Source organism: Mirounga leonina, unplaced genomic scaffold, assembly GCF_011800145.1.
Source record: "Mirounga leonina isolate KUSES-001 unplaced genomic scaffold, KU_Mleo_1.0 Mir_53, whole genome shotgun sequence".
Lineage (NCBI taxonomy): Eukaryota > Metazoa > Chordata > Mammalia > Carnivora > Phocidae > Mirounga > Mirounga leonina.
This window is the reverse complement of record NW_023270807.1, coordinates 61,878,203-61,904,998: the sequence shown is the minus strand read 5'-3', so window position 1 is coordinate 61,904,998 and position 26,796 is coordinate 61,878,203. Positions and strand designations below refer to the sequence as shown.

Here is a 26,796-nt window from a genome sequence, read left to right as displayed (position 1 = left end):
TTTCTTTCTTTCTTTCTTTCTTTCTTTCTTTCTTTCTTTCTTTCTTTTTTAGTTTCAGGGGTAGAATTTAATGATTCATCAGTTGCATATAACACCCAGTGCTCATTCCATCAAGTACCCTCCTTAATGCCCATCATCCAATTATCCCTCCCCCCCGCAGCTTCCCCTCCAGCAGCCCTGTTTGTTTCCTAGAGTTCAGCATCTTTTATGGTTTGCCTTCCTCTCAATTTTCATCTTGTTTTATTTTTCCTTCCCTTCCCCTATGTTCATCTGTTTCTTAAATTCCACATATGAGTGAAATCATATGGTATTTGCCTTTCTCTAATTGACTTATTTCACTTAGCATAATACCCTCTAGTTCCATCCACCTTATTGCGAATGGCAAGATTTCATTCTGTTTGATGGCTGAGTAATATTCCATTGTATATATAAACTACATCTTCTTTATCCATTCATCTGTCCATGGACATCTGGGCTTTTTCCATATTTTGGCTATTGTGGACATTGCTGCTATAAACATTGGGGTGCAGGTGCCCCTTCAAATCACTGTTTTTGTATCCTTTGGATACTTAGTAGTGCAATTGCTAGGTTGTAGGGTAGCTCTATTTTTAACTTTTTTGAGGAACCTCCATACTGTTTTCCAGAGTGGCTGCACCAGTTTGCATTCCCACCAACAGTGTAAGAGGGTTCCTCTTTCTCCACATCCTTGCCAACATCTGTCGTTTCCTGACTTGTTAATTTTAGCCATTCTGACTGGTGTGAGGTGGTATCTCATTGAGGTTTTGATTTGGATTTCCCTGATGCCCAGCAATGTTGAGCATTTTTTCATGTGTCTGTTGGCCATTTGGATGTCTTCTTTGGAGAAATATCTGTTCATGTCTTCTGCCCATTTCTTGACTGGATTTTTTTGTTTTTTAGGTGTTGAATTTGATAAGCTCTTTATAAACTTTAGATACTAGCCCTTTATCTGATATGTCATTTGCAAATGTCTTCTCCCATTCCGTAGGTTGCCTTTAGTTTTGTTGACTGTTTCCTTTGCTGTGCAAAAGCTTTTTATCTTGATGAAGTCCCAATAGTTCACTTTTGCTTTTGTTACCCTTCCCTTGAAGACATATCTAGCAAGAAGTTGCTGCAGCCAAGGTCAAAGAGATTGCTGCCTGTGTTCTCTTCTATGATTTTATTGGATTTCTGTCTCACATTTAGGTCTTTCATCCATTTTGAGTTTATTTTTGTGTATGGTGTAGGCAAGTGGTCCCATTTCATTCTTCTGCATGTGACTGTTCAATTTTCCCAACACCATTTGTTGAAGAGACTGTCTTTTTTCCATTGGACATTCTTTCCTGCTTTGTCAAAGATTAGTTGACCACAGAGTTGAGGGTCCATTGCTGGGCTCTCTATTCTGTTCCATTGATCTATGTGTCTGTTTTTGTGCCAGTACCGTACTGTCTTGATGATTACAGCTTTGTAATAGAGTTTGAAGGCTGGAATTGTGATGCCTCTTTTTCAACATTCCCTTGGCTGTTCGGGTGTTTTCTGGTTCCATAGAAATTTTAGAATTGTTTCTTCCGACTATTTTGATAGGGATTGCACTGAATGTGTAGATTGCTTTGGGAGCATAGACATTATAATAATATTTGTTCTTTCAATCCATGAGCATGGAATGTTTTTCCATTTCTTTGTGTCTTCATCAATTTCTTTCATGAGTGTTCTATAGTTTTCAGAGTACAGATCCTTTTGATTAGGTTTATTCCTAGGTATCTTATAGTTTGATTAGGTTTATTCCTAGGTATCTTATAGTTTTTGATGCAATTGTAAATGGGATTGATTCCTTGATTTCTCTTTCTTCTGCCTCATTGTTAGTGTATAGAAATGCAACTGACTCTGTGCATTGATTTTATATCCTGCAATGTTGCTGAATTCCTGTATCAGTTCTAGCAGTTTTTGGGTGGAGTCTTTTGAGCTTTCTACAAGAGTATCATGTCATCTGCGAAGAGTGAAAGTTTGGCTTCTTCTTTGTCGATTTGGATGCCTTTTATTTCTTTTTTGTTGTCTGATTGCTTAGGCTAGGACTTCCACTACTATGTTGAACAACAGTGGTGAGAGTGTACATTCTGTTCATGTTGCTGACCTCAGGGGAAAAGTTGTCAGTTTTCCCCATTGAGGATGATATTCACTGTGTAGTACATGTTTCTTGAGAAATAATTACATATTAGGTAAAATAATTTGTTATAGTCCATGTTAAAGTTAAGGCTATTCATGCATCACAAAGGGCAATGTAGCTTGACCATCTTTAGCCAAATGTTTTCATGAAACTTATGTGAAAGAAATCAAGGAAGCCAGATATTAACTGAATTCGAGCCCAAGTTTTAAAAACTTCCAACCATTTCTCTCAAACTGGAAGGTTAAAGATGAACCATTGTCTGATATCCAGAAGTCTTATATGAAGAAATAGCAATCACCTTGTTTGAGAAATACATGTTGAACATTGAGCATGACTGTCTTTGAAGTAGAAATTATTTGAATGTTGGTTCTTGGCTTATAATGCTTATGATGAAAACATGGTGGAACAGGGAATGAATTTTTAAGACTTTTACTTACTTTCAAGAATCATGTTGAACTGTTCCATTTTCTGTTGGCCATATCCACTCTTCTCTGAGATGAATTCTTTCAGTTGTAATCCAGTGGATTTGTAATACAGAGTTTTAGTCTCTCTCCAGTTGTGTCAGATGTTCTTAAGTTTTAATGGAAGATAGAGGAGTTTATTTTTTTACCACTTCACTTTTATCCATTTAAATGAGAGTTGTGAGCATGAAGAACAGTGTTTTGAGAGTAATCAATTCAAGTGATCAATATTCGAAGTATTTTTTAAGTGTATAGCATCATGATGCCCTCTAGTGGCTAACCCACAAGAAAAGTGCCTCAAAAATCCCTCCGAAAATAGAAATTCTTTCTTTCTATGGATGGAATAGTGTATCTATTAAAGTACACTGTTATCTTTGATTCCTTTAATAAAAGCAGCAGTGCTTTATGTTCAGTTGCCATTGCCTTATTGCCTTAGTACCTCAAAGATCAAAACATGTTAAATTAATAATAATTATGGTGTCAAAAGCATTATAACCATCTGCGTAAGGCCAATGGATAGATGTGGTCCACTACATTGGGCTTTTTATCTTAAAGAAAAGGAATAAACCTCTGAGGACAATGAGAAAATTCTTCTGGGATTGACTGATTTGTCACTGTTAGTCTTTTTCCATCATTGAAATGGCTGCATTGGATTCCTAGGCGGGAAGCAGCACTATTGGAAAAAACAAAACAAAACAAAAACAAAAAGTAGAGCCAACTGAAAAGAAATCAGAAAATTGATCATTGACCCTATTATTTGGTAAATGACTCATAGGAATTATTTTTTACATTCTTCCATTTCCAAGAGCAGCCATTAGACTCTGTGTATGTGTGTGTGTGTGTGTGTGTTATGTAAAAGATGTTTTATAAGCCTGAATAAACATTTAATAAAATTGGCCAACGTCTTAAAATTGTGTCTTCTAAGCTTTAGATAGTTTCAAGTAATTAAAAACAAAAATGCTTATAAATTGTTGAGTTGTACATTTTCCTTTATTCTGTTGAGGCTAACCTTGTTATTTAGATACATTTAAAAACATCTTTTAAATGATTTCTTCGGATAACAAGTCACAAGCTTCACATTCTCATATTCTTCACTGATAAATCTATGGTTTTTCAGATAAAGTTCCATGACAATAGATCCCTTTAAAAGAAAACATTCTTTATAGTAAATCTGTTTATATGACCTGACAGACATTGGTCTATGATAGCAGTGCTTTTTGGAAAGTAACTGAAGCATTTTCTCCATAATAAACTCTACAAATATTTTTATTAGTCTCCCTCCATGCGCCTGCCAGTCTGTATAATAAAGTTAACTAATTGTTGACAGTTGGCACTGAGGAGAAAGCCTGAAAAACTTATTGCAACATACAGCTTAATAGACCTTATGTCCTGCCATTAAGTAGTAAGTACTTTTCAACTTTCTTTCCCTTTTCCCACATCAAGCATTCTAACCTCTAACCATCCTCACAAGGAAAGAATGATAATAATAATAACAACAATAACAACAGCAATAATAAATCCCAAACAATCCACCAAAACAAAACAGTGCACCCCTCAACCCCCCAAAAAAGGAAAGATCTGGGGCTGGCATTAGGAAAAATAAAATGGGAGAGCTGTCTAAGGGTGAAATCTCTCTTACCCTTCAACTCTTTGTTTTCCTAATTTGTAATTTATTCCTGACAGTGGTTTCCTTTTCTCTCCAGGTCCATAAGACTGAACATTATTTCCAGCAATATATCCATTCTCATAAAATTATCCTCTCATGAAATTATTTGTCAGATTCACAGGTTTGTTATAATGAACTTTTATCTACTGTCCACTGAGCCTGTTCTTTTTCCTCCTTCATCCCAGCAGATTCTAAAGCTCATGTATTCAGCGATCTTCAGCTCTTCCTTTCACTTTCTAAAGGCAATGTGATCTCATCCAATTCTTTGAGTATTAAATCTACAAATTAGTGGGTCTTGCATACACTTGATTCAGATGCCTTGGGTTTATAGGATTCTTAGAGAAGCCTAGTCACTTTCAAGTGATCAGAGGGACACCTGAGCCTACTTTTCTGAGCTTACATCAGAGTATGTCTGTTTCACTAAGTTAATCTTGATTCTGACCCTGCCTTCCCACTATCCTCCAATTGGCCAGGAGCCAAGACTAGGCTGGTGTTCCTGGGATCCTTCAAGGGAGGAATTAATTAATCTGGCTGGAGATTAATCCAAACTAGAGATGGTAAATTTCTTCAAATTTTGCAACCATGGCATGGGGGCTTGCAGGGGCAGGGTGGACTCTGGAATGGGCATTTTTTTTTATCTTCTTCCTGAAAAGGGACCTAAAATATATGCAAAACATTTTGAGTTGTCTTTACCAAATGAAAACTTTTAAAAGGAAAAGACACAAATATATAGCACAATTTGGTTTGCCCTAAACTGGTCAAGTCAGGGTACTAATTTGCACCTACAAACTAGTTTTCTGATTATATTGACTTTTAAGGGTGTATAGTTTTAATTTCAATGGAGTTACAGTGAATCATATTTTAAAGTATCTAAAGTGATTATAGGTTTTGCATGTTAGGGAAAACCAAGCAAAGAACAGAAGCAACTATTAATAGTAGAATGAAATAATGAAGCAATATTCTGATCTTAATGTCCTCCACAGTGTCAAGTTGACTCTTATTTTCAGAAAAGACTTTGAGAAATAAAAGGTGTTGAGGGAAAATATTCAGCACATAAACAGCACCTGAGTGTCTATTTTGTGTCCTGAGTTTTTTAAATAAACACCATTAAAATTTCCTCATTTATTGTTTTCACTTTGAACATGTCAACATACTTTTATTTACCTTGCTTTTAAATATTATCAGATTGGAAATTTTTTTCTAAATTGACTAAGCATTTGTATTTCTTCTTTTTGTCAATTGCTCAAGTATACCCTTTGTGTGTGTGTGTGTGTGTGTGTTTTAATTGTGATATCTGTTATTTTCTTACTGATTTATAAGATTTCTATATATTAAGTCTACTAACCTCTGGCATTTACTCTGCAAATAATTTCCCCTGGTTTATTGTCTTTCAGTTTTTTACATGGAGTTTGTTTTAAGTACAGAAAAAAATTTATAGTCATACTTATCAGCCTTTTCATTTATATTTTTGTCTTTGATGTCATTTGAAAAGTTTTTCTCTCCTAAGACCATATAGCCACTTATAGTTTATACCAGTATAATTATAATTTTAATTTTTGCATTTCAATCTTTAGGCCATCTGGGACTCATTTTGGTGTCTGTATGTTATAGTAATTTAACTTTATATTTTCTCTCTTTGGTTAGCTGGTAGTCTTTTTTTTAAGATTTTATTTATTTATTTGACAGAGACACAGTGAGAGAGGGAACACAAGCAGGGGGAGCGGGAGAGGGAGAAGCAGGCTTCCCGCCAAGCAGGGAGCCCGATGCGGGGCTCGATCCCAGGACCCTGGGATCACGACCTGAGCCGAACGAAGGCAGACGCTTAACGACTGAGCCACCCAGGTGCCCTGGTTAGCTGGTAGTCTTAACCAGAAGTTGAGTAATCCATTTTTCCTTTGGTTTGAATGCCAGCTCATCATGTATTAATATTTTATATATTTTATTTATTTATTTTTAAGATTTTATTTATTTATTTGAGAGGCGAGAGAGAAAGAGTGCATGCACAAGCACGGGGGAGGAGCAAAGAGAGAAAGAAGCAGACTCCCCGCCCAGCAGGGAGCCCAATGACACAGTGAGGCTCCATCCCAAGACCCTGAGATCATGACCTGAGCCAAAGGCAGATGCTTAACTGACTGAGCCACCCAGGTGCCACAGTATTTGATATCTTTTAAAAACTGTTTATGTAACACTATGAATGTCCCTGTATAAAATAAAAATTTAGCATTCTTTGATTTCCTCTTTCTCCCTACTCAGTTGACTTACTTCCCTTATTTTTATTATACTCTAATAATCATTTATTTATGCTCTTACTCTTGACATTTACATTAAGTTTACTAAATATTTTTTGACTTCGTTTTTTTTATTAATCTCTAGGCCAGCTGGTTTGTATTTTCAATTAAAAATATCAAAAAGGATAAATGATTTCTTGCCTTTCTTTATCCTTATATCCCCAAGAATAATCTTGCTATTGATTTCATACCTTAGAAACAGTAGGAATGAGCCCAGAATTTGGGGATTTACTGTCATAGGGATGAAGACAATGATAACTGGAACGTTTTCCTTTCCTAAGAAACTGGTTTTGTTTATTTATCTACATGAGGCTTGTGGGATTTTTCTTTTCCTTTGAAACTCAAAATGTTGACCCAGTTAAGTCATTTCATTAATTTTGCCATATACTTTATAAACTTTTAAAATCTAAAAATCTAAATTCTAAATCTACCTGTGGTTTAGGTCAAAGTTCTATAGATTTTTATGTTAGCTTTTTGTCTATTTGCTATATTTTCTTCTGGAATTCAACCTATGTATTTGGTGTATATTATAACATATTATATAAAACTTTTTCTGGACTACTTTTCATATCTTTTTTCTTTCATCTTATTAATCTCTGCATAACTGAGTTATAGAGTAACTTTTCTTCTAATTTTTTGACAATTTTTTTCTGTTGTTTGCAGCTTATTGTTACTTCTGGGCTCCCAGCAACTTAGAGATTTATTTCCAGTTCCTATTGCAGTGCTTGGCCCAAGAAAGATAATGAAGAAAAGTGTATTGAATTATATTGCAATAAAATTGCTCAAATATAAGATGTTAAAAATTATTAGACATAATTTTCAGTGACAGTAGTAAGTATATCTTGGTGTAAAATAACAAGATATAAACTAAATTAGCTTTCTTTTCAGAAATTATGATATCATGTACAAGAATTTTAGCCTAGAACCTCTAATACTATTCAGTAATGTTAAAATCAAGCCCAAGCCAACCCCAGCCCCCAGGCACACAATTGTAGTAGGAGTAAAAAGATATGTATCAAAGTATTGAAATAATGACTAATATTTGCTGAGGCTTCCTGGTGGGAAGGACCAAGCCAAGGGCTCTACACACGTAATGTCATTTAATCTTTTCTACAGTGTTGATAGGCCTTGTATTTACTGATGAAGGAACTGAAATTTAGAAGGTCATTGCAAAAGGACATACAGCTACTAAGTAGCTGAGCTGGTATTTGAACCCAGATTTGGTTAATCCCAAAATCTATGATCTAATGATTAAGCTAGTCTGGACAGCTTTTCCCTTTTTCCAGCCTTCCCAATGCTGAGGTTCAGTAACACTGTACTATTTCTTGGCTCTATATACATAATGCTTTTTTTTTTTTTTTTTAACTTTTCAAAACTCTGATTTGGTTGCATAGAATCTGAATCTTTAAGATTATAGGCCACGGGGGGTGCCTGGGTGGCTCAGTCGGTTGGGCATTTGACTCTTGATTTCAGCTCAGGTCATGGTCTCAGGTTGTGGTGTTGGGTCCCAAGTTAGGCTCTGCGTTCCGCACATACTGCTTTAGATCCTTTCTCCCTCTCCCGCTGCCCCTCCCCCCACTTGCTCTGTTTGGGCTCTCTCTCTCTCTAAATAAAATCTTAAAAAAACCCAAAAGACTACAGGCCACAAAAATGAGAGGTTTAACCTAGATCTAAAACTAGTAAAGCCAAAGTCATAATCCTATCTTCATTTTATTTGCTTTTATTCACATAATTAAAGGCCCATTGTTTGAAATGGCTACGAAGAAGCAGAAGTGGGACATGGCTCCTACCCACAAGAGAGTGACAGTTTGGTTTTACAGGACAATATAGAAAGAGACATCACTTCATACCACTCTTTTTAAAACAATTGGTTTGGGGGCACCTGGGTGGCTCAATCGGTTGAGCTTCCGACTCTTGGTTTCAGCTCAGGTCATGATCTCAGGATCGTGGGATCACAACTGCTTTAAGGAATGGTCGTGATAACAGAGATTATGAAAAGGATGAAAAAGAAAGCAGTATGGTGTATTAATTTAATTCCATTCTTGTGTGTTTGGTTTATCTTTAATTTATTCCAAGAGACCAATTGGGCAATTATGGTGGTCCTAAACATTCCTCTTGAAAATAATTTAATAGTCATCCTAGGAATCTCCTATATTGTCTTACACTTCATTGTGAAGTGTATTCATTTTTTCCAAAATGTTTCTGGGCAAATCTAAACCCCGTCATCTGCGGTAACCTCATTCATAACCGAGAATAATGAATCTGTCTTCTCCATGACATGGTGCACCTAGGCTGCTGCTTTGCCTGTTCTCCGGACTGAACATGCCCAGGTTTTTCATCTGTTCTCATAGGGTTTCATTTCCAAACCTTTTATTAACTTGGTTGCCCTCCTCTGAACTCCTTCCAGTTAGCTAGAAAGCAAAGTCTATCCAATAATATCATGTCATCATGGAGACCATGGAGGTCACATCCTGGCTAGGAGGTAACTGGGTACCCCCACAGGCATGAAATTTTTTCTTCATGCCTAAGGTAGTTGTGAATGTGCTGGGTCTCCTGCCCAGGCATACCCTGAGCATGCAACAAGTGGGGTGTGATCAGCAGGCAGGTACCTACGTATTCAGGGGAAGAGTTGTTGCTTATTCGAGCAGCACTAATCAGTTCAATTTCTCTTTGTGGCTACTTTCAACTGCACCCTTCTTCCTAATTCAAAACACCAAAGCTGGGTGATAACTAACAATTATTGAGTGCTTATGATGTGCTAGGCATTGTGCCAAATGCTCAACATTTGCGAACTCATTTAATCTCTACAATAACACTTTACATGAGGCTATTATCTTCATTTTACAGATGCGGAAACAGAGTTAGACTGAGCCCAGGTCACATGGTTAGGAAGTGATGTGGCAGAAATTTGAACTCCTGGATTGGACTATAAAGCTCATGCCTTTAACTATAACCTTTAATTGTTTGAACACTCAAGAGGAACAGGCTAGAAAACATCGGACAAAGAAATTGGGAAAGGCATGTGCCTTTTTAAAAGGCAGAGTTACAATTTGTGTAGCATGGGAAAATGATTTCATGGTAAAAAAAAAATAGGAGAAATAATTTATGCAAATTTCCCTTCCTGGAGATTAAAAATGAATATTCTATACTGAAGGCTCTAAGAAATCCTCATGTGTCGGGATGCCTCAGTGTCTCAGTCGGTTAAGCGTCTGCCTTCAGCTCAGGTCATGATCCGAGGGTCCTGGGATGGAGCCCCGCATCAGGCTCCTTGCTCAGCCTGCTTCTCCCTCTCCCTCTGTTGCTCCTCTGCTTGTGCTCTCTTGCTCACTCTCTTGCTTGTGCTCTCTGGCTCACAAAGAAATCTTGATGTGAAGAAACCTATTTAACCCACATTCCCTAAGTCTATTTTAACAGAGAACACCTCCACTTCACTAAGTGTGCAAAAATATACAGTAGACTTAACTACTTGTTAAGGTGATACACTAAGCTATACATAGTATACCTCCCAACATCGTAATAATCTTGCAAGAAATACATTATTACTTCAATTTTTCAGGAAAGGAACTGACTCCCCGAGAGGTTTACCTCTCCAAAGGCTGTTTGTGGGTAAATTACTGACGAGAGGTCTTATTCCAATTTTGTATGATTTTCATGTCCTTATGTTGCTTCTGCACTTAAAATATTTATTTTCCCCCACCTATGCCCTACATTAAAATTCAGTTTTGAAAGTTATTATTGCCTCATCTTCTTTTTAGATGACTTGGTCATGTGAAGGCAGCATAATGAAGAGGGAAGAGTACCAGCTCTGTTCTAGAAAACTTAGGCTGGGTCAGATTATCACCTCTGCTACCTACAGTTTGACTTTCCCATGAAAGTTGCTTAATCTCTCTGAGACTTTTTTTTCCTTTGAGTTTTATTGAGATATATTCGACATATATAAAATTGTATAAGTTCTAGATGTACAACATAATTATTTGATATTTCTATATATTGCAAAATGATCACCACAGTAAGTTTAATTACCATCCGTCACTTCACATGGTTACAACATTGTTTTTCTGTGATGAGAACTTTTAAGATTTTAAGATCTGCTCCCTTAGCAACTTCCAAAAATATGATACAGTGTTGTTAACTTGAGTCACCATGCTTGTACATTGCATCTGCAGGCCTTATTTATTCTGTAACTGATTCTTTCATAACCTTCCCCAATCCTACCTCTCACCTCTGGCAACCGCTAATCTGATCTGTTTCTATGAGTTTGGTTTCTTTAGATTCCACACATAAGTGAGATCATATGGTTTTGTCTTTGTCTGACTTATCTCACTTAGCATAATGTCCTCAAGATCCATCCATTTGTTGCAAATGGCAGGATTTCCTTCTTTTTTATGGTCTGAGCTTATTTTCTTTTCTATGAAGTAGACATTTATTATGTGAATGGCTTATTAACTGTTTTCTGTTCTCCCATAGTATGTTAACTCCATATTTCATTCTAACAAAGCAAACAGAACAAGTGGCTTTATTTGGAACTCAAAAGATAGAACCTTAGGTCAGACTATAGTTTCCAAGTTTTACAAAATTTTGGAGGTGTCCAAGAAATACTAATGTACTTTTCCATATTCTTATTTTATTAAAGTATCTTATTTAGAATTGTCTTTTTTTGAAAAAAAAAGATTTGTTGTTTGAATTTTAGATGCAAGAAAACTAATCTATTTTACATATACACTTCAATACTTTTTTTTTACATTTCTTTAACTGATGTATAGTTGACACACAATGATTACATAAGTTTCATGTATACAACATAGTGATTCAACAACTCTGTACATTATGCTATGCTCACCACAAGTAATCATATGTGGGTAATGTAATCATAGTATCATAGAATGATACTATAATACCATTGACTATATTTCTTATGCTATGAAATCCCCATGACTTATTCATTCCGTAACTGGAAGTCTGTACCCACCCCTTTTTAGGATTTATTTATTTATGAGAGAGAGAGAGAGAGAGCAGGTGAGCGTGGGGTGGGGAGGGGCAGAGGGAAAGGGAGAGAGAGAATCTCAATTAGACTCCATGCTCAGCGCAGAGCCCAAGGCGGGACTCAATCTCAAGACCCTGAGATCATGACCTGAGCCAAAACCAAGAGTCAGACATTTAAATGACTGAGCCACATAGGTGTCCCTGTACCTCCAATTTTTGACAAATGTGTACAATTGTGTATTCACCATTACAATCAGGTTATAGAACATTATCACCTCAAAAATATTCCTTTTTGCATTCATTACTCTTCCCCCACCCCAGCTCCTGCAAACCACTGATCTGCTTTTGTCGCTATAATTTTGCCTTTTCTAGGATGTTATATAAATGGAATCATACAGTAAATAATCTTTGTGTCTGATTTCTTAAATTTAGAAGTCTCAATTTAGAACTTAGGCTTTTAAATTCTCCTATGGCTCATGCTTTTGGTGTTATACTTAAGACATTTTTTACTAACTCAAGATGACAATGATTTTCTCCCGGGAGTTTTATAGTATTAGTTAGTACTTACTTACTGATTTGAGATACATTTAAAAAAATATTTTAAAAATATTTTATTTATTTATTTATTTATTTATTTGAGTCAGGGAAGGGGCAGAAGGAGAGGGAGAAAGCAAATCTCAAGCAGACTCCCCACTGAGTGCGGAGCCCAACTTAGGGCTTGGTCCCACGACCCTGCCCATTAAGAACGTCCAACTTTTGATTTCAGCTCACAGTATGATCATGATAGATGTTCAGATGATTTATTTCTTTTTTCCCATTTTTTTGAGTGAGCTTTAATAGTTCATGTCTTTCAAAAATTTTCAAATAAATTTAAAATCAGAATATCTATTAAAGACATTGAATTTATAGCTAAAAGAAGATCTCCCCATGAAGAGAACTTTATGTCCAGCTTCAAGAATTAATTCTACTTAACATTTAAGGAAGAAATAATACTAATTCTAAATTGTGAATTTATTGGAAGAAGATGTTCATAATATTCCCAATTATCTATTTAATGTCAGTAGGATCTGTAGTAATATGTCTGTCTGGCTAGATCAGAGACTGGAAAACGTTTTTCTCTAAGATGTCAGATAATAACTATTTTAGTGTTCTTCCTTCTCATTGCCACCCTCCACCTCTTCTTGAATATCTTTTAAAAATGTAAAAAGTATTTGTAGCTTGCAGACTATACAAAATCAGGTTACAGACTAGACTTGGTCCATTGGCCATAGTTTACCAACACCTAGGCAAGAGTTTTATCAATTTTATTAATAATTTCAAAGAATCATGTTTTGTTTTTATTGATTTTCTCTATTGTTTTACTGTTTTTTTGTATCACTGATATTTGCTCTGGTCCTTTTTTTTTTCTTTTCATTTGTTTACTTGGTGCTTTATTTACTCTTGTTTTTCTAGTTTCTTAATGTAGACACTTAGATCATCTGTTTGCAATCTTTGTTCTTTTCTAATATAAGTAGCTAATGCTTTAGATAACTTTTAAGCACTGTTAGTTGCATCCCACAACTTTTGATATGTTGTGGTTTTTGTTCTTATTTAACCTCAAGATATTTTCCTATTTCATTCATGAGTTCTTCTTTGACCCGTGGTTTGTTTGAAGTATACTGATTGACTTCCAAATATTTGTAGATTTTCCATAGAGCTATCTATTTTTGCTTTCAAATATAATATCATTGTGGTCAAAGAACAAACTTTTCATGATTTTAATTGATTTAAAGTTATGAGACTTATTTTCTGATTCAGAATATGTCCTTTCTTGGTAAATATTCCATGTGCACTTGAAAAGAATATGTATTCTACTCTTGTTAGGTAGAGTGTTTTATAAATGTTAATTAGGTCAAAATTTTGGGAGTTATTCACATCTTTTATATTTTTATTGTTTTCTGTATATTTGTTCTCTCAACTATTGAAAGAGAGCTGTTGAACTCTCCAACTATAATTGTGGATTTTTTAAATTTCTCCCCTCAGTTATATCAGTTTTGTTTCATATATATTATATTGTTTCAGTATTTAGTATCTTGAAGCTGTCTTATTAAGTGCATATACATTTAGTATTGTTAAGTCCTCTAGATAGATTTACCCCTCATTGTGAAATTACCTTCTTCATCCCTGGTACTATTCCTTGCTCTAAAATCTACTTTTTAGTATATTAATATGGCCGCTCTAGCTAGCTAGCTAGATTTCTTTCTTTCTTTCTTTTTTGAAACTGTTTATTTTCTGTAAACCTTCTTTCCATTTTGTTTGCCTTTGTGAAAGAGCAACTTAAGACCACTCCGTGGTTGTTCCTAAGCATTCAGTGGCCTGAGCAGTGGGAGCTGCAGGCCAGTCTTTAGTGGCAGGCTGAGTGCTCCAGTCTTCAGTAGGGAACTGCTGAATAGGCACCGAGGGTACCTGCATGCCTTCAGACCAGTCTGCGACTTCAGGTGGAGTAGCAGTGAACTCAGGAGCTGGAGCTGTCCATTCATCTTGAAACTCCTCCTTGGTCATAGCCTTTCAGCATTGGCCTGCTCTTACTTTGTAATCTCTTCAGGATCTCTGTAGAAGTAGAGATCAGCCATGACCTCCCATGGGTGTTCATGGGAAATGGGGCCACACATGCACAGAACTTCCTGGGCCAGCATCCACCACATCAGACCTACTGAATGAGCTCCCTTGTTGTTGCAAGGGATAACGATGTCCACATAGCGCACAGGAGAGTCTGTGTCACCCAGAGCAACGGTAGGCAGTTTAACATAAGATGCCTCTGTGAGAGGCTGGTGGTCCACCCTGGGACCAGTAATCACCAGAAGTCTTGGCTCCCAGAAGGCTGCCTGGATCTGGGTTAGTGAAGGTTCCAGGAGTGAAGCAACAAGCAATAGGAGTGGCTCCAGGAGCCGCAAACTTCAGCACACCTCGCTGGCCAGTATTCCTGGAGGATATGACACTGACATCAGCTGGGTTTTCAGTGGCAATACTGGCACGAACTGTCAGCGGAAGGTTCTCCCGGGTTCTCTTCAGATTTATGATGTAGATACCATCACTTTGCCTTTTGTAGAGGTACTGTTCCATTTGGCAGTCAAGGTTGGAACCATATAAGTAGGTTCCTGCTGCAAAGAATTTGAGGACATCCTCCTCCCTCATTTCTAGGACATCAAGGGCTCTGGACATTGTGGAAGTTTCTCTTTGAGTTATGACAGGGATGAAGAACAATGTTGTATGGACCTCTCTCTGGGTAGCACGGAAAGTCCAGTTTTGGTTTGATTAGTGTTTTTATAGTGTATCTTTTCCCATCCATTAACTTTAATATTATCTATGTCTTAATATTTTTGTGCCTTGTAGATGGCATATAATTGAGTCTTGCTTTTTTATCTTACCCACAATCACTGCCTTTTAAGTTTGTCTAGATCATGATATTTAATGTAATTAGCAATATTACTGGATTTAAATTCAACATATCACTATTTATTTTCCATTTTCCCATCTGCTTTTTGTTCTTTTTTTTTTTTTTGACTGACTTCTTTTAGGTTAATTCCATTTTTATTTAAATTCCATTTTACCTCCACTACTGGCTTGTTAGCTATACCTCTTTGTTTTACTATCTTAGTGGTTACTCCAGAGTTTATAACATACATTTTAAAATTATTACTGTCTAGCTTCAATGCCCATATAGTATAAAGCTCATAACAGAATGCTTCCATTTACCTACCTCTATGTTATTGTTCTCATACATTTCAATTTTCATATATAGCTGACCCTTTAACAGTGCAAGGATTAGGGGCACTGACCCTCTGCATAGTCCAAAATTCATGTATAATTTTTACTCCCCCCAAACGTAACTACTGAAGCCTACTGTTAACCAGAAGCCTTATTGATAATGTAAACAATCAATTAACACATAGATTGTATGCTGAGTGTGTTATATATTGTATTTTTACAATAAAATAAGTTAGAGAAAAGAAAAAGTTATTAAGAAAATCATAAGGAAGAGAAAATACATTTACAGGACTCTACTGTATTTATCAAAAAAAATCTCTATAGAAGTGGACCTGCACACTTCAAACCTGTGTTGTTCAAGGGTCAACTGTCCTATAAACTTGAAAATTCATTGTTATTATTTTGCTTTAGTTCATCAGTTATCTGTTGAAGAAGTTTAAAACTAAGAAAGTATTTTCTGTTCATGTATTTTCATTTGCAGAGATCTTCATTCATCTGTGTAGATCCAAATTATCATCTGACATAATTTCCTTTGGCCTGAAAAACTTTCTTCATTTTTGTAGAACAGCTCCTCTAGTAAAATTCTCTAAGGTCTTTTTCTTTTAAATTGAGATGTAATTGACATATAACATTGTAGAAGCTTAAGGTGTATAACATAATGATTTAGTATTTATATACATTGCAAAATAATAACCACAATAAATCTGGTTAACATCCAACGTCCTGCATAGTTACAAATTTGTTTTTCTTTTTTTTTTTCGTTTTAAAGATTTTATTTATTTATTTGACAGAGAGAGAGACAATGAGAAAGGGAACACAAGCAGGGGGAGTGGGAGAGGGAGAAGCAGGCTTCCTGCTGAGCAGGGATCCCGATGCAGGGCTCGATCCCAGGACCCTGGGATCATGACCTGAGCCGAAGGCAGTCGCTTAACCAACTGAGCCACCCAGGTGCCCCGACAAATTTGTTTTTCTTTTGATAAGAACTTTAAAGATCTGCTCTCTTAGCTACCTCCAAATATACAATACAGTATTATTAACTGCAGTCACCATGTTGTACATTATATCCCCATGACTTACTTATTTTATAACTGAAAGTTTGTACCTTTTCAGTACCTTCACCCATTTCACCCACCTTGAACCCCTACCTCACCCCAAGCACCAATCTGTTTTCTGTATCTATGAACTCAGTTTTTTGTTTGTTTTGTTTTGTTTTTAGATTCCACATATAAATGAGATTACATGATATTTGTCTTTGTCTGCCTTACCATAATGCCCTCAATGTTCATGCACTTGTCAGAAAGGACAAGATTTTCTTCTTTTCTTAATGGCTGATAACATTTCATTGTAAATATATATAATAGCACACATTTTTTAATCCATCTATCGAAGGACACTTAAGTTGCTTCCATATAAGTTAGTGATTTCATTTCCTTTGGATAAATACCCACAAGTGGAATTGCTGGATCATATGGTAGTTCTATTTTTAATTTTTTGAGGAAATGCCATAGTGTTTTCCATAGTAACTGCACCAATTTACATTCCCACCAACAGTGCACATGGGTTTCCTTTTCTCCACATCATCACTAACACTTGTTATCTCTTACCTTTAAAAAAAAAAAAAAGATTTTATTTTTTTATTTGTGACAGAGAGCGCAGAGAGAGAGAGAGAGCACGCACGCGTGCGCACAAGGGGGAGCAGGGCTAGGGAGGGGCAGAAGGAGAGGAAGAAGCAGACTCCCACAGAGCAGGGAGCCTGATGTGGGGCTCGATCCCAGGACCTGGAGATCATGACCTGAGCCAAAGGCAGACTCTTAACTGACCGAGCCACCCAGGCACCCCTCTTACCTTTTTGATAATAGCTATTCTAATGTATGAGATGATGTCTCATTGTGGTTTTGATTTGCATTTCCCTGATGATTAGTGATGTCGAGCACCTTTTCTTGTACCTGCTGTTGACCACCTGTACGTCTTCTTTGGAAAATGTCTTCAGATCCTCTGCCCATTTTTTAATCAGTTTTTTGTTTGTTTATTTTGCTATTGAGTTATATGAGTTCCTTATATATTTTAAATACTGCTTATCTGATATATGATTTGCAAATATTTTCTCCCATTCAGTAGGTTGCCTTTTCATTTTGTGGATGGTTTCCTTTGATGTGCAGAAGCCTTTTAGTTTGAGGTAGTTCCACATATTTATTTTTGCTTTTGTTGTCTTTGCTTTTGGTGTCAAGGAGCTTACTGCCTATGTTTTCCTCTTGAAGTTTTCTGGTTGCAGGTCTTCTGTTCAAGTCTTTAATCCATATTGAGTTAATTTTTGTGTTTGGTATAAGACAGTGGTCCAATTTCATTCTTTTGCATGTGGCTGTCCAGTTTTCCCAGCATTATTTATTGAAGAGACTGTCTCTTCATCATTGTATATTCTTGCCTCCTTTGCATAAAGTAATTGACCATATAAGTGTGAGTTTATTTCTGGCCTCTCTGTTCTGTTCTATTGATCTATGTGTCTGTTTTTGTGCCAGTACCATACTGTTGTGATTATTACACCTTCATAATGTAGTCTAAAGTCGGGAAGCATAGTGTCTCCACCTTTGTTCTTTGTACTTTTGTTGTTATTAGCTAATCATATTAATTGGTGTCTTCAGATATAGAAACTGAAGTCCAAAGTATAAGTTCAGTAAGGAGAGAGTGACAAAGTATTCTTTCCCTCATTCATTCCTTCATTCAGAAAATACATAGGGAATGTTTATGTGTACATTTTTAGGTCCTGAGATACACAAGTAAAAAAGGTAGGAAATTCTCTATCCTCATGGCACATTGGTTCTGGTCGGGAGAGATATATATACATACATGCATACAAATAAATTAATTAATTTAAAAAATGGTTGCAAATGGTGGTAAGAGCTATAGAGAAAATGGGGAAAGGAGGTTGCTACTTTTATAGGTAATTCAGTGAAGGCCTCTTTGAGGAGGTGATATCTGAGCAGTGGTTTAAGCCAACTCATTCCTGGATGATGGAAGAGACAGAACTGTAAAGATCTAAGCAGAAGGAAACATCAAGGATAACAGCCCTAGAGCAGAATGAACTTAATGTGCTTAAGGAATAACAAGCAAACCAGGGCAGGTGGAGCATAGTGAGGAAGAAGGAGAGTAGAAGGCAATGAACTGCGAGATGCAACGGGGGCCAGAACATGTAAGATTTGGTAGTGCTGGCGAGGAGTTTGTGTTTTCATTCAAGTGAGAGGGAGGTTATTGGGGGGTTTGGAGCAGGGGATTTACACTTGAAGAAGATTGCTCTGGCTATTGTATGACAGATAGATGCTAGGGTGGAAAGAATGGAAGGTGGGAGGTTGAGAGCTTTAGACTACATCAATCCAGAAAAATAAAACTTTTTGCATATAAAGTTAACAGGCATTTGAAAGAAGAGAAGGGGAGGAGATGGGCCAAGGAAAGGAAGACTGAGCAATTTGTCAGAAGATTGGAATTCCTGGCGAAAAGTATTTACTGAGAAATAGTAACTAGTGAGATTCCTGGTGTCAGTAAGTCTGAGACATTTTAAAACAAGTCGGTCCACTAGTCAATTTTAAGTTATCTGTGGTTCAAGGGTGTAAGCTCCCTCTACTATTCCAAGTTTTATTTAAAACTTGCTGCACATACCATACTGCATTGGTGGTACTTTGAAGGTAAAAAGGAATCAGGTTGGTTTCCAGTATAAGACCACACAGTATAGGATAAGGAGAGCATACAGAATATGGCAAGATGATTCACACGATAAACTAATCCAGTGGATTTGAGAGTATTAAACCATCAGTGATGAACAAAAATGGAAATTCCTCCAAGATTCCCAGGAGGGATTTGTGTAAACACTGGCTTTCCCAGGACATAGGTGATGGTGGTTTGAGCCAACTCATTTGAAGCCTGAAGGGCAGGATGACCTAGCTGATTCTAGGTCACACATTTAACTAAAGAACAAAGAGGCAGAATACAGTTTACGGTGTGATTAGGTCAGTAGCATAAATCTTTAGGCTCATCTTTCCCAATCAGATGTTTTTCCCACTGGTTACTTCTATTAATAATTCATTTATGTATTCATTTGGCAAATATATATGCAGCATCTACTCTGTGCCAGATATTGTGTTGAGAGCTGAGAATATAGCAGTAAATAGCATATAAAACATAACCAATTGGTAATTGACCCCACTCCAGCCTTCAGAATGGCTAGACTTTGGCTCAGTGAGACACAAGGACACCCATGCTGGGGCATTTGGGGGAAAGAAGCTGTATCCCTCTTCTGTAGGAACTTCTTATCTCCTTCATGTGGGGAGCCATTAGCTGCTCAAAACAAACTTAGCTATTATCATTATTACTGCACATTATTTATCTTTTCCTTAACTTTTTGATTTCCCTTACTATGTCTTATGTGAACTAAATTTCTAAAATAGTTTCCATACGTAGTCAGATCTTTTGTAATTTACCCTGATACACAGCTTGCAATAACAAAATTTTTGGTGTATGCTTAAATTATTTCCTGAAAAGGTCAAAATCTGTTCTAGAACAGAGTATTTTCTAAACATTTAAACAGAAAAAATAAAGGAAATGTAACAAACACTTTGGAAAATTGTTTGGCAGTATTGATCAAAGTTGAATAGACACATAACTTATAACCTAGGAATTTTACTCTCAGTATATACCCAGCAAATACAAAGAGTACTATTTGTATTATTTCATCAACATAAAGCTTGAAAACTGACAAAGCTCAGGAGACTGACTACCTGAGTGATTAGAAAGACCAGAAGGGAACAAGAGGGAGTTTTGGGAGCTGGTCATGTTCTGTTTCTTTACCTGGTTACATTGATATATTCACACTGTAAAAATTCATTGAGATATATATTTAAGATTTATGTACTTATCTTTATGGATATTATATTTGAATGAAAAGTTTTTTTTAATTTAAATTCAATCAGCCACCATACAGTACATCATTATTTTCAGATGTAGAGTTCAGTAATTCATCAGTTGCATATAACACCCAGTGTTCATCACATCACTTGCCCTCCTTAATGCCTGTCACCCAGTTTACTTTAAAAAGTAGAGGCAAAATGCATTTTATTATTCTCCCTGGAGTTCATAACTCACTATTTTGAAATACTTTGGATTCTCAATGAATATTTGGTGATGATTGCTGTCACTTTAATTACAATTTTTCCTTTTATCATCCTCCTTGGGGGATAATTTTTCAGCAAATATATGTTGGAAATTCTTAAAAAGAAAAAAAAAAAAACTAACCAAGCAAAATGGTTCTAATCCAGCATAATATTTAACTATTATTACAAAAAAGGATATGTGTCACTGAATTCTCATGCAGACAGAATTTACAAGTTATATTGAGCTAGACATTTGTTTTTATTTTTTTGAAATTAAAATTTCAAGCTTATATCCTTCAACATGACTCTCTTTCGCTATGGTTATCTATAAATATAAAAAATGGTCTTCTCTCAAGTATTTCTTGAATCTGTCCTATCATCTGATCTCAGCTCTCCTTGCTCTGGGGCAGGTTCTAATTATTCTTTCCTAGACTACTGCAACAACCTGATAATTTGTCACAACCTGACCCCAGTCTTGCTCCTTCAAAACAGCCCTTATCTAGCCTCTGTAGTGACACATCTTACAACAATCTGATTATTATATTCCTTTCCTTCAAACCATCTCAATTAATGGAAACTCCATCCTTAGAGTTCTCTAGCCAAACACTTTTGTCTCATCCCTGACTCCTTTCTTGTTATCTGTCAGAAAAATCCAATTAACTCTATTTTCAAAACATAATCCAAAATCTGTTCATTTAATGTCACTAACATTACTACCATCTCTGTGAGAGCACCATCATTTCTTGCCTAGACTATTTATTGCAAAGGCCTGCAAACTAATCTCCTTGCTGCCATTCTTGTCTCCCTACAGTCTTGTTGTAGCAACTTGGTGGAGCATATTTGATGTAGCACCAGAGTGATTTAAACACAGGCAGGAATCTTACTTAGGAAGCCTTTACATATAGACTTTCAAGAAGAAGGGGGCTGATCTGAATATAGGTATTAGATTTGGTAATTAGCTCACTAATGACCTTGATGTATAACATTTCAAGGGAATATTAAAGAAATCAAGCAGTTGGCAGTGGATTAGGGTCTGGATGAGGTCAAAAAATGAAATTGGTGGTGTGATCTATATAAATAATTCTTTCAAGAAGTTTGTCAAGAAAGGAAGAAGGAAGGTGGAATGAATAAGGAGGAATTTAATCTTTATACAAGGCAATGGTACAAAGGGAGGGAAGAAAGTTTGAGAAAATTTCTATGTGATTGAAGGGGAGTTCTCCATCCCTAAAGGAAATATCCTAGGGTTATAGAGTTCTAGGATAGCTAGAGAAAAACTGGCAAATGAGAACGTAGATAGCTACGTCTCAGGAAAATGAAACCAGCCTGGCTGTGTAGGAAACATAGGATTGGATGACTATACCCAACCACCATCTTTAATTGTACAAAGGAAAAATAAAAATAAAGAATGTCCAAATTTAGGGACCCAAGAGATATTTTCAGAGTATGTCTTATAATCAACATAATATTAGTAACTGGGAATGACGTTCCTTTTGGATGTGGTCAGTATTGGGGGAGGACATAAGTTCCATTTTCCAGAACGGTCACATTTATTATTTTAGGGACTTTAATCATATCAACTCTTTGGCTTTATCTGCAAAATTGAAGATTTCTAGTTTTTAAAAATATATCTTAATTTGGAAACCACTACAATTCCGTAATAATTTAAATTTTATTTTTTTTGAGTCTTCTCTCGTATTTTCATCTCTATTGAATTATGGTGACACAGCTACTTTAGTACAAGGCAATAATTATAATGTCCCTAGTATTTGACTATGCCATTTAAGGATGCAAAGCATATTATAAGTCTTTTTGGCTACAATAGCACTGATGCCTCTGACAATAGTTAACAAGGCTACTGAAGCTCCCTCCCAGGTAGAAATTGATACATCAGAATCATCACTGCAGTGATGAAGTGATTCTTAAATTCAACTGATTTCAGATACTTTCTTTACTCACTTCCTGCCCTTTAAGACTTGTATTAACTTGGTTTGAACTAGGGGCTAAATTTGGTTTAATTTGCAGAACTCACAAAATTTGTGTTCAAAGTGTGTCTAATAATATTATTGAAAGAGGGGAAGCAAATTACACTTAAACTTCCTTTTGAATTTTTCAGCCATGACCTTAGAAATCATGGAGAAAACCATAACACCGAATATTACTTGTCATTATATGCTATTACATGTTATTACAGGACATTTATTATTTTATATGATGTGTGATGATTAATGAGATTTCTCTCTATAAAATTAGAAAGCAGACCTGTGTTTTTGGTAATTCCATCTTTGTGTTTGGTACTGTTTTCATACCATATTTCACTTAATAAGTGCATTGAAAATATGGAGTCAAGTTAGGAATTAGAAGGAAGACATCAGACTTTTTATTTAACCCCTAACTATTAAATCTAGGCACAAAACCATAAAGAGAAAACCCTTAAAGGTGAAGATGTATGTAATAAAAATATCTATCTTTTGCATATTCATATTCCAGGAATAGATTTTAGCACTGCCCCACTTCTGATGGCCTTGTTAGCTAGTGCTCTGTAGTTCCACCATGATAGTGATAGAAGGACTCTCCAAGCACACTGCCATGTGCTGCTATATAACGAGGGCCCTGTTGACCTGAAGCTGCATCTGTGGTGGATCGATATAAGAGGATTCTCTCTGTAGGTAAGTTGGATAAGGCAGCCCAAGTGTGAGAGCACAAATGGATATGATTCTTTCTGGTGCACAACTGTCTCACTGGACAAAGAGAAATTGTCACCAGATGATGATAAGAGTGACAGATCCTGTGGCTAGGGAGTAGGTGAAAGGAATCTAGTGGTGTGTGTAGGCTGCCTCAGCTCCAGGTAGCTCCAGGGCTCTAGTGATGGAAAGCTTCTTGGGGAAGCTGGGTGTGATTGTGGTGAGTAAACATCCATAGGGTCCTTTCATGAAAAGTCTCAAATTCCAGCTTGTTATGGATTGAATTGTGTCACATACCAACCCCTCCCCTCTCATTGAAGTCCTAAACCTCCGTACCTCAGGTCTTTAAGTCTTTACCCTATCGGTAAAGATGGTGTCTTACAAAAGTAATCAAGTTCAAGTGAGGTCTTTAGGGTAGGCTCTAATCCAGTATGACTGGTAACCTTATAAAAAGGGGAAATTTGGACATAGAGACAATGTAGAGGGAAGACCATGTAAAGGGAGAGAAAAGACAGCCATTGACAAGCCAAAGAGAAAGGCCTAAAACAAATCCTCCCTCACAGCACTTAGAAGGAACCAATCCTGTTGACATCCTGATTTCTGACTTCTAGCCTCCAGAAGTGTGAGACAATACATTCCTGTTGTTTAAGCCACCCAGTTTGTGGTAATTTGTTATGGCAGCCAATACACAGCTATCCTGACATTTGTTTCTTCATCCCCCTTCGGTAAGCCCTCTCCTTTCCTGGTTTACTAGCTACACACTTCCCTTCACAAGTCATTTCTAGTTTCATGCCTACTGGAAAACTTGTTCTTCCTCTCAAGGCTTCATCTCAAATTGTTTCTGTGCTAAGGATCCACCCTTTGCCCTCTGAAGATCTCTACTTCTGCAACTCAATATCCAAGAAGTGGAATCCCCTTTCCTCTTCATTTTGTGCTCACATCTCTTCTTTAAACAGTGGATGTGAGCCAACTGAGGTGACTAAATGAGAAGACTCAGGGGTGAGGATGTAAAAGAAAATACCAGGAAAAAAACTCCAAAACCCTAATTAATATTTCAATAACATCATCATGCTGCCTGTATATAGATAAAGATTCATCAATATAGTTGCCCCAGAATGTGCCTCTGTGTTCCCTGCCCCCATGTCAGTGTCTCTTTAACCTCAGAGAAGAAAAGTGAAACAAGAAAGTAGAAGGATTGAAAGTTAAAGAAATGAACAAGTTAGAAAGACTTGAATGTTTTCAGTACAAGCCTTGTTGTCAGCCCATGACAGCAGCCCTCTGTAGACAGGGAAACAATCTTCAGTATCTCACTTCACACTGGGAGTTTCCAGTGAACCGACTGCCAAGGGGTTTCAGACTTGTGGGTCTAGGAGTGAAGTGTTTACATGATAGAATAGGAAAGACCAAAATGAGTCCCTCTTAACCTCCTCAGAGAATAGGTACAAATGGAAATGGAATCAAGAGAACCAGGAATTATGCTCAGTTGTAAAGCATTTAATACAGTGACTCATGGTGAGCACTCAATAAATGTCAGTTGGTATTATTAGTACCATATTTCGTTAACTCTGAGATGCACTTTTAAATTTTTTCAGGAATATTTTAAAGCAGTACGACATGTCATTTCACCTGAAAATACATTTAGAATGCATTTCGAAGTTGATTTTTTAAAAATATTAATCACTCATGGAGATTTTCTGATTCTTTCAATTTTTCAAATTTCTCAATCATGAAAGAATTTCTACAGGCTCCCTTCACCGTATCTATTCATATACTCACCATCTACACCATATACCCAGTCCTTTGCCTGTCACTGTCATCAAATTCACCATGTTCCCCTCAGATCCAATGCCCCCATTTTTGCTCTAGTTCCCATTTCCTCTGACCCAAATGATATCACTGTAGAAATTCTTCATTTTTTTCTCTTGCATCATTCCCCTTCCATTGAATCATTCTATCAGCAAACATGCATGCTGTTCTGTCTTGCAATTTTAAACTTTCTCTTGGCCATACTTTTCCTTCACTTTTCCTTCTAATTAGGGCTCATTTCTTCTTCCCTTTGCAGCAAAACTCCTTGGAAGAGTTACAAAGCATACTTCCTTTCCCCCTAGCATTTTTAACAGTTTGGAAATCAGAGCACCCATGAAATGAAAACTCACAATCACTTACATGAGCCTAGCAATGATTAGTGAAGAACAGCAAACTTGTAGCTCTTTCAGCTGGCCTTGTCATGAGTTTGGAAAGTTCTAGTTGAATGATACTGGTTCAGAAAACAGGCTCTGGAGTCTGAGTGGATTCAAACCCTAGTTCTTCCGGTTATTAGCTGTGTGATCATAGACAGGATTTATTTGTAACTTCTAAGTTTTAGTTTCCTCAACTATAAAATAGGGGAATAGTACAATTACCTATGCATTAATATTGTTATTGAATTAAATCAGGTAATACATGTTAAGTACTTAGCAAAGTGCCTGTGACAGGGTACTCAATAGAGTAGTTCTCATCCTCATCATCATACGTCATCTTATGTGCACATATAAACACATGTACCATGATTCATGGTGGACCATACCAGAATGACCATATAAAAGGTTTATTCACATTATATAACAGGCAGGGCAACATTTTACTCTTTGCTTCATCCTCTTTTGGTGAAAATACCTTCCATTCAGTTGTGACATAGTCATAGTGTTATCAGCCTAGCGAGGAACACCAGAATATTGTAAATGGCGAAGTCTTTTCATGGTCTTCAGCAATCTATTGAAAATTAAAATGTAATTAGTGGGACAAAACAATGGTTTGCATCTTTTAATTACCGTTCTATTTTTTGACAGAATGTTTTAATTATTGTTTTCTTTTCTCTTCTCTTCTGTTTCTATTGATTTGTTGCCAGTTTAATTGTGCCACTAGGACCTCCCAGTTCTCAATGAGTTGGCCTCAGGGGATTCTGTCTGCTTCATTGTTTTAAAGTAAACCAGATCTCTAAATACCTACAAAACAAAATCAGAATGTGAAGCCATCTTTTTAAAATGAGGGAAAACTAGGAGGAATAAATAATAAAGCATAAGATTCAAGGTATAGAGGGAAATTTAAAAGAGAGAGCCATAATTACTGACTTTAGGTCTAGAGGAATGATTATTCTTAATAAATGTGCTATAGACTTACCTATCTAAGCAATTAATGCAGAGGAGTAATAAAATAACAGAACTTAAAAACTTTTTGTTTGGGCTCACCGGCCAAATTATTTCTTCCAGTGATGTCAGATGAGTTGTATTCTGAAGAGTAGAGCCTACAGATGGGTGATCACTGTGAAGTACTTTAGTGAAGTCTATCCATCAATGACTTACTAGTCTCTGTTGATTCTTTGTTTATTGAAAATTTCCAGTTGCCTTTAAAGTGCAAATTTAGTGAACGAATTTTAAAATGGCAGTAAAAGATAAAGAAGACATCAGTTAATGTTTGTTTTTATGACCAATTGGCCTAGTAAGGAAAGAAACAAGTAAGGAAAGAAACAAGATCAACTGACCTAGTAATCAAATAGTGAATGGCCTGTAAACACTACCATGAATGATGACAGTGTTGTCTCAGACACACATGGATTGCAGTATTGGCTCCACCACCATGTAGACCTTGGGTAAGTTACTTGACTTTCTGAATCTTTATTTTGCCATCTGAAA

At 36.4% G+C, this 26,796-nt stretch overlaps 1 long non-coding RNA gene and 1 pseudogene across 5 annotated transcripts in view; one reads left to right on the top strand and one right to left on the bottom strand.

The window, feature by feature from the left end:
• Positions 1 to 26,796, top strand: part of LOC118001543 — a 189,095-nt gene that overhangs the window by 61,615 nt on the left and 100,684 nt on the right. The window lies entirely within an intron of this gene.
• On the bottom strand, positions 13,692 to 14,760 carry LOC118001541 (annotated as a pseudogene).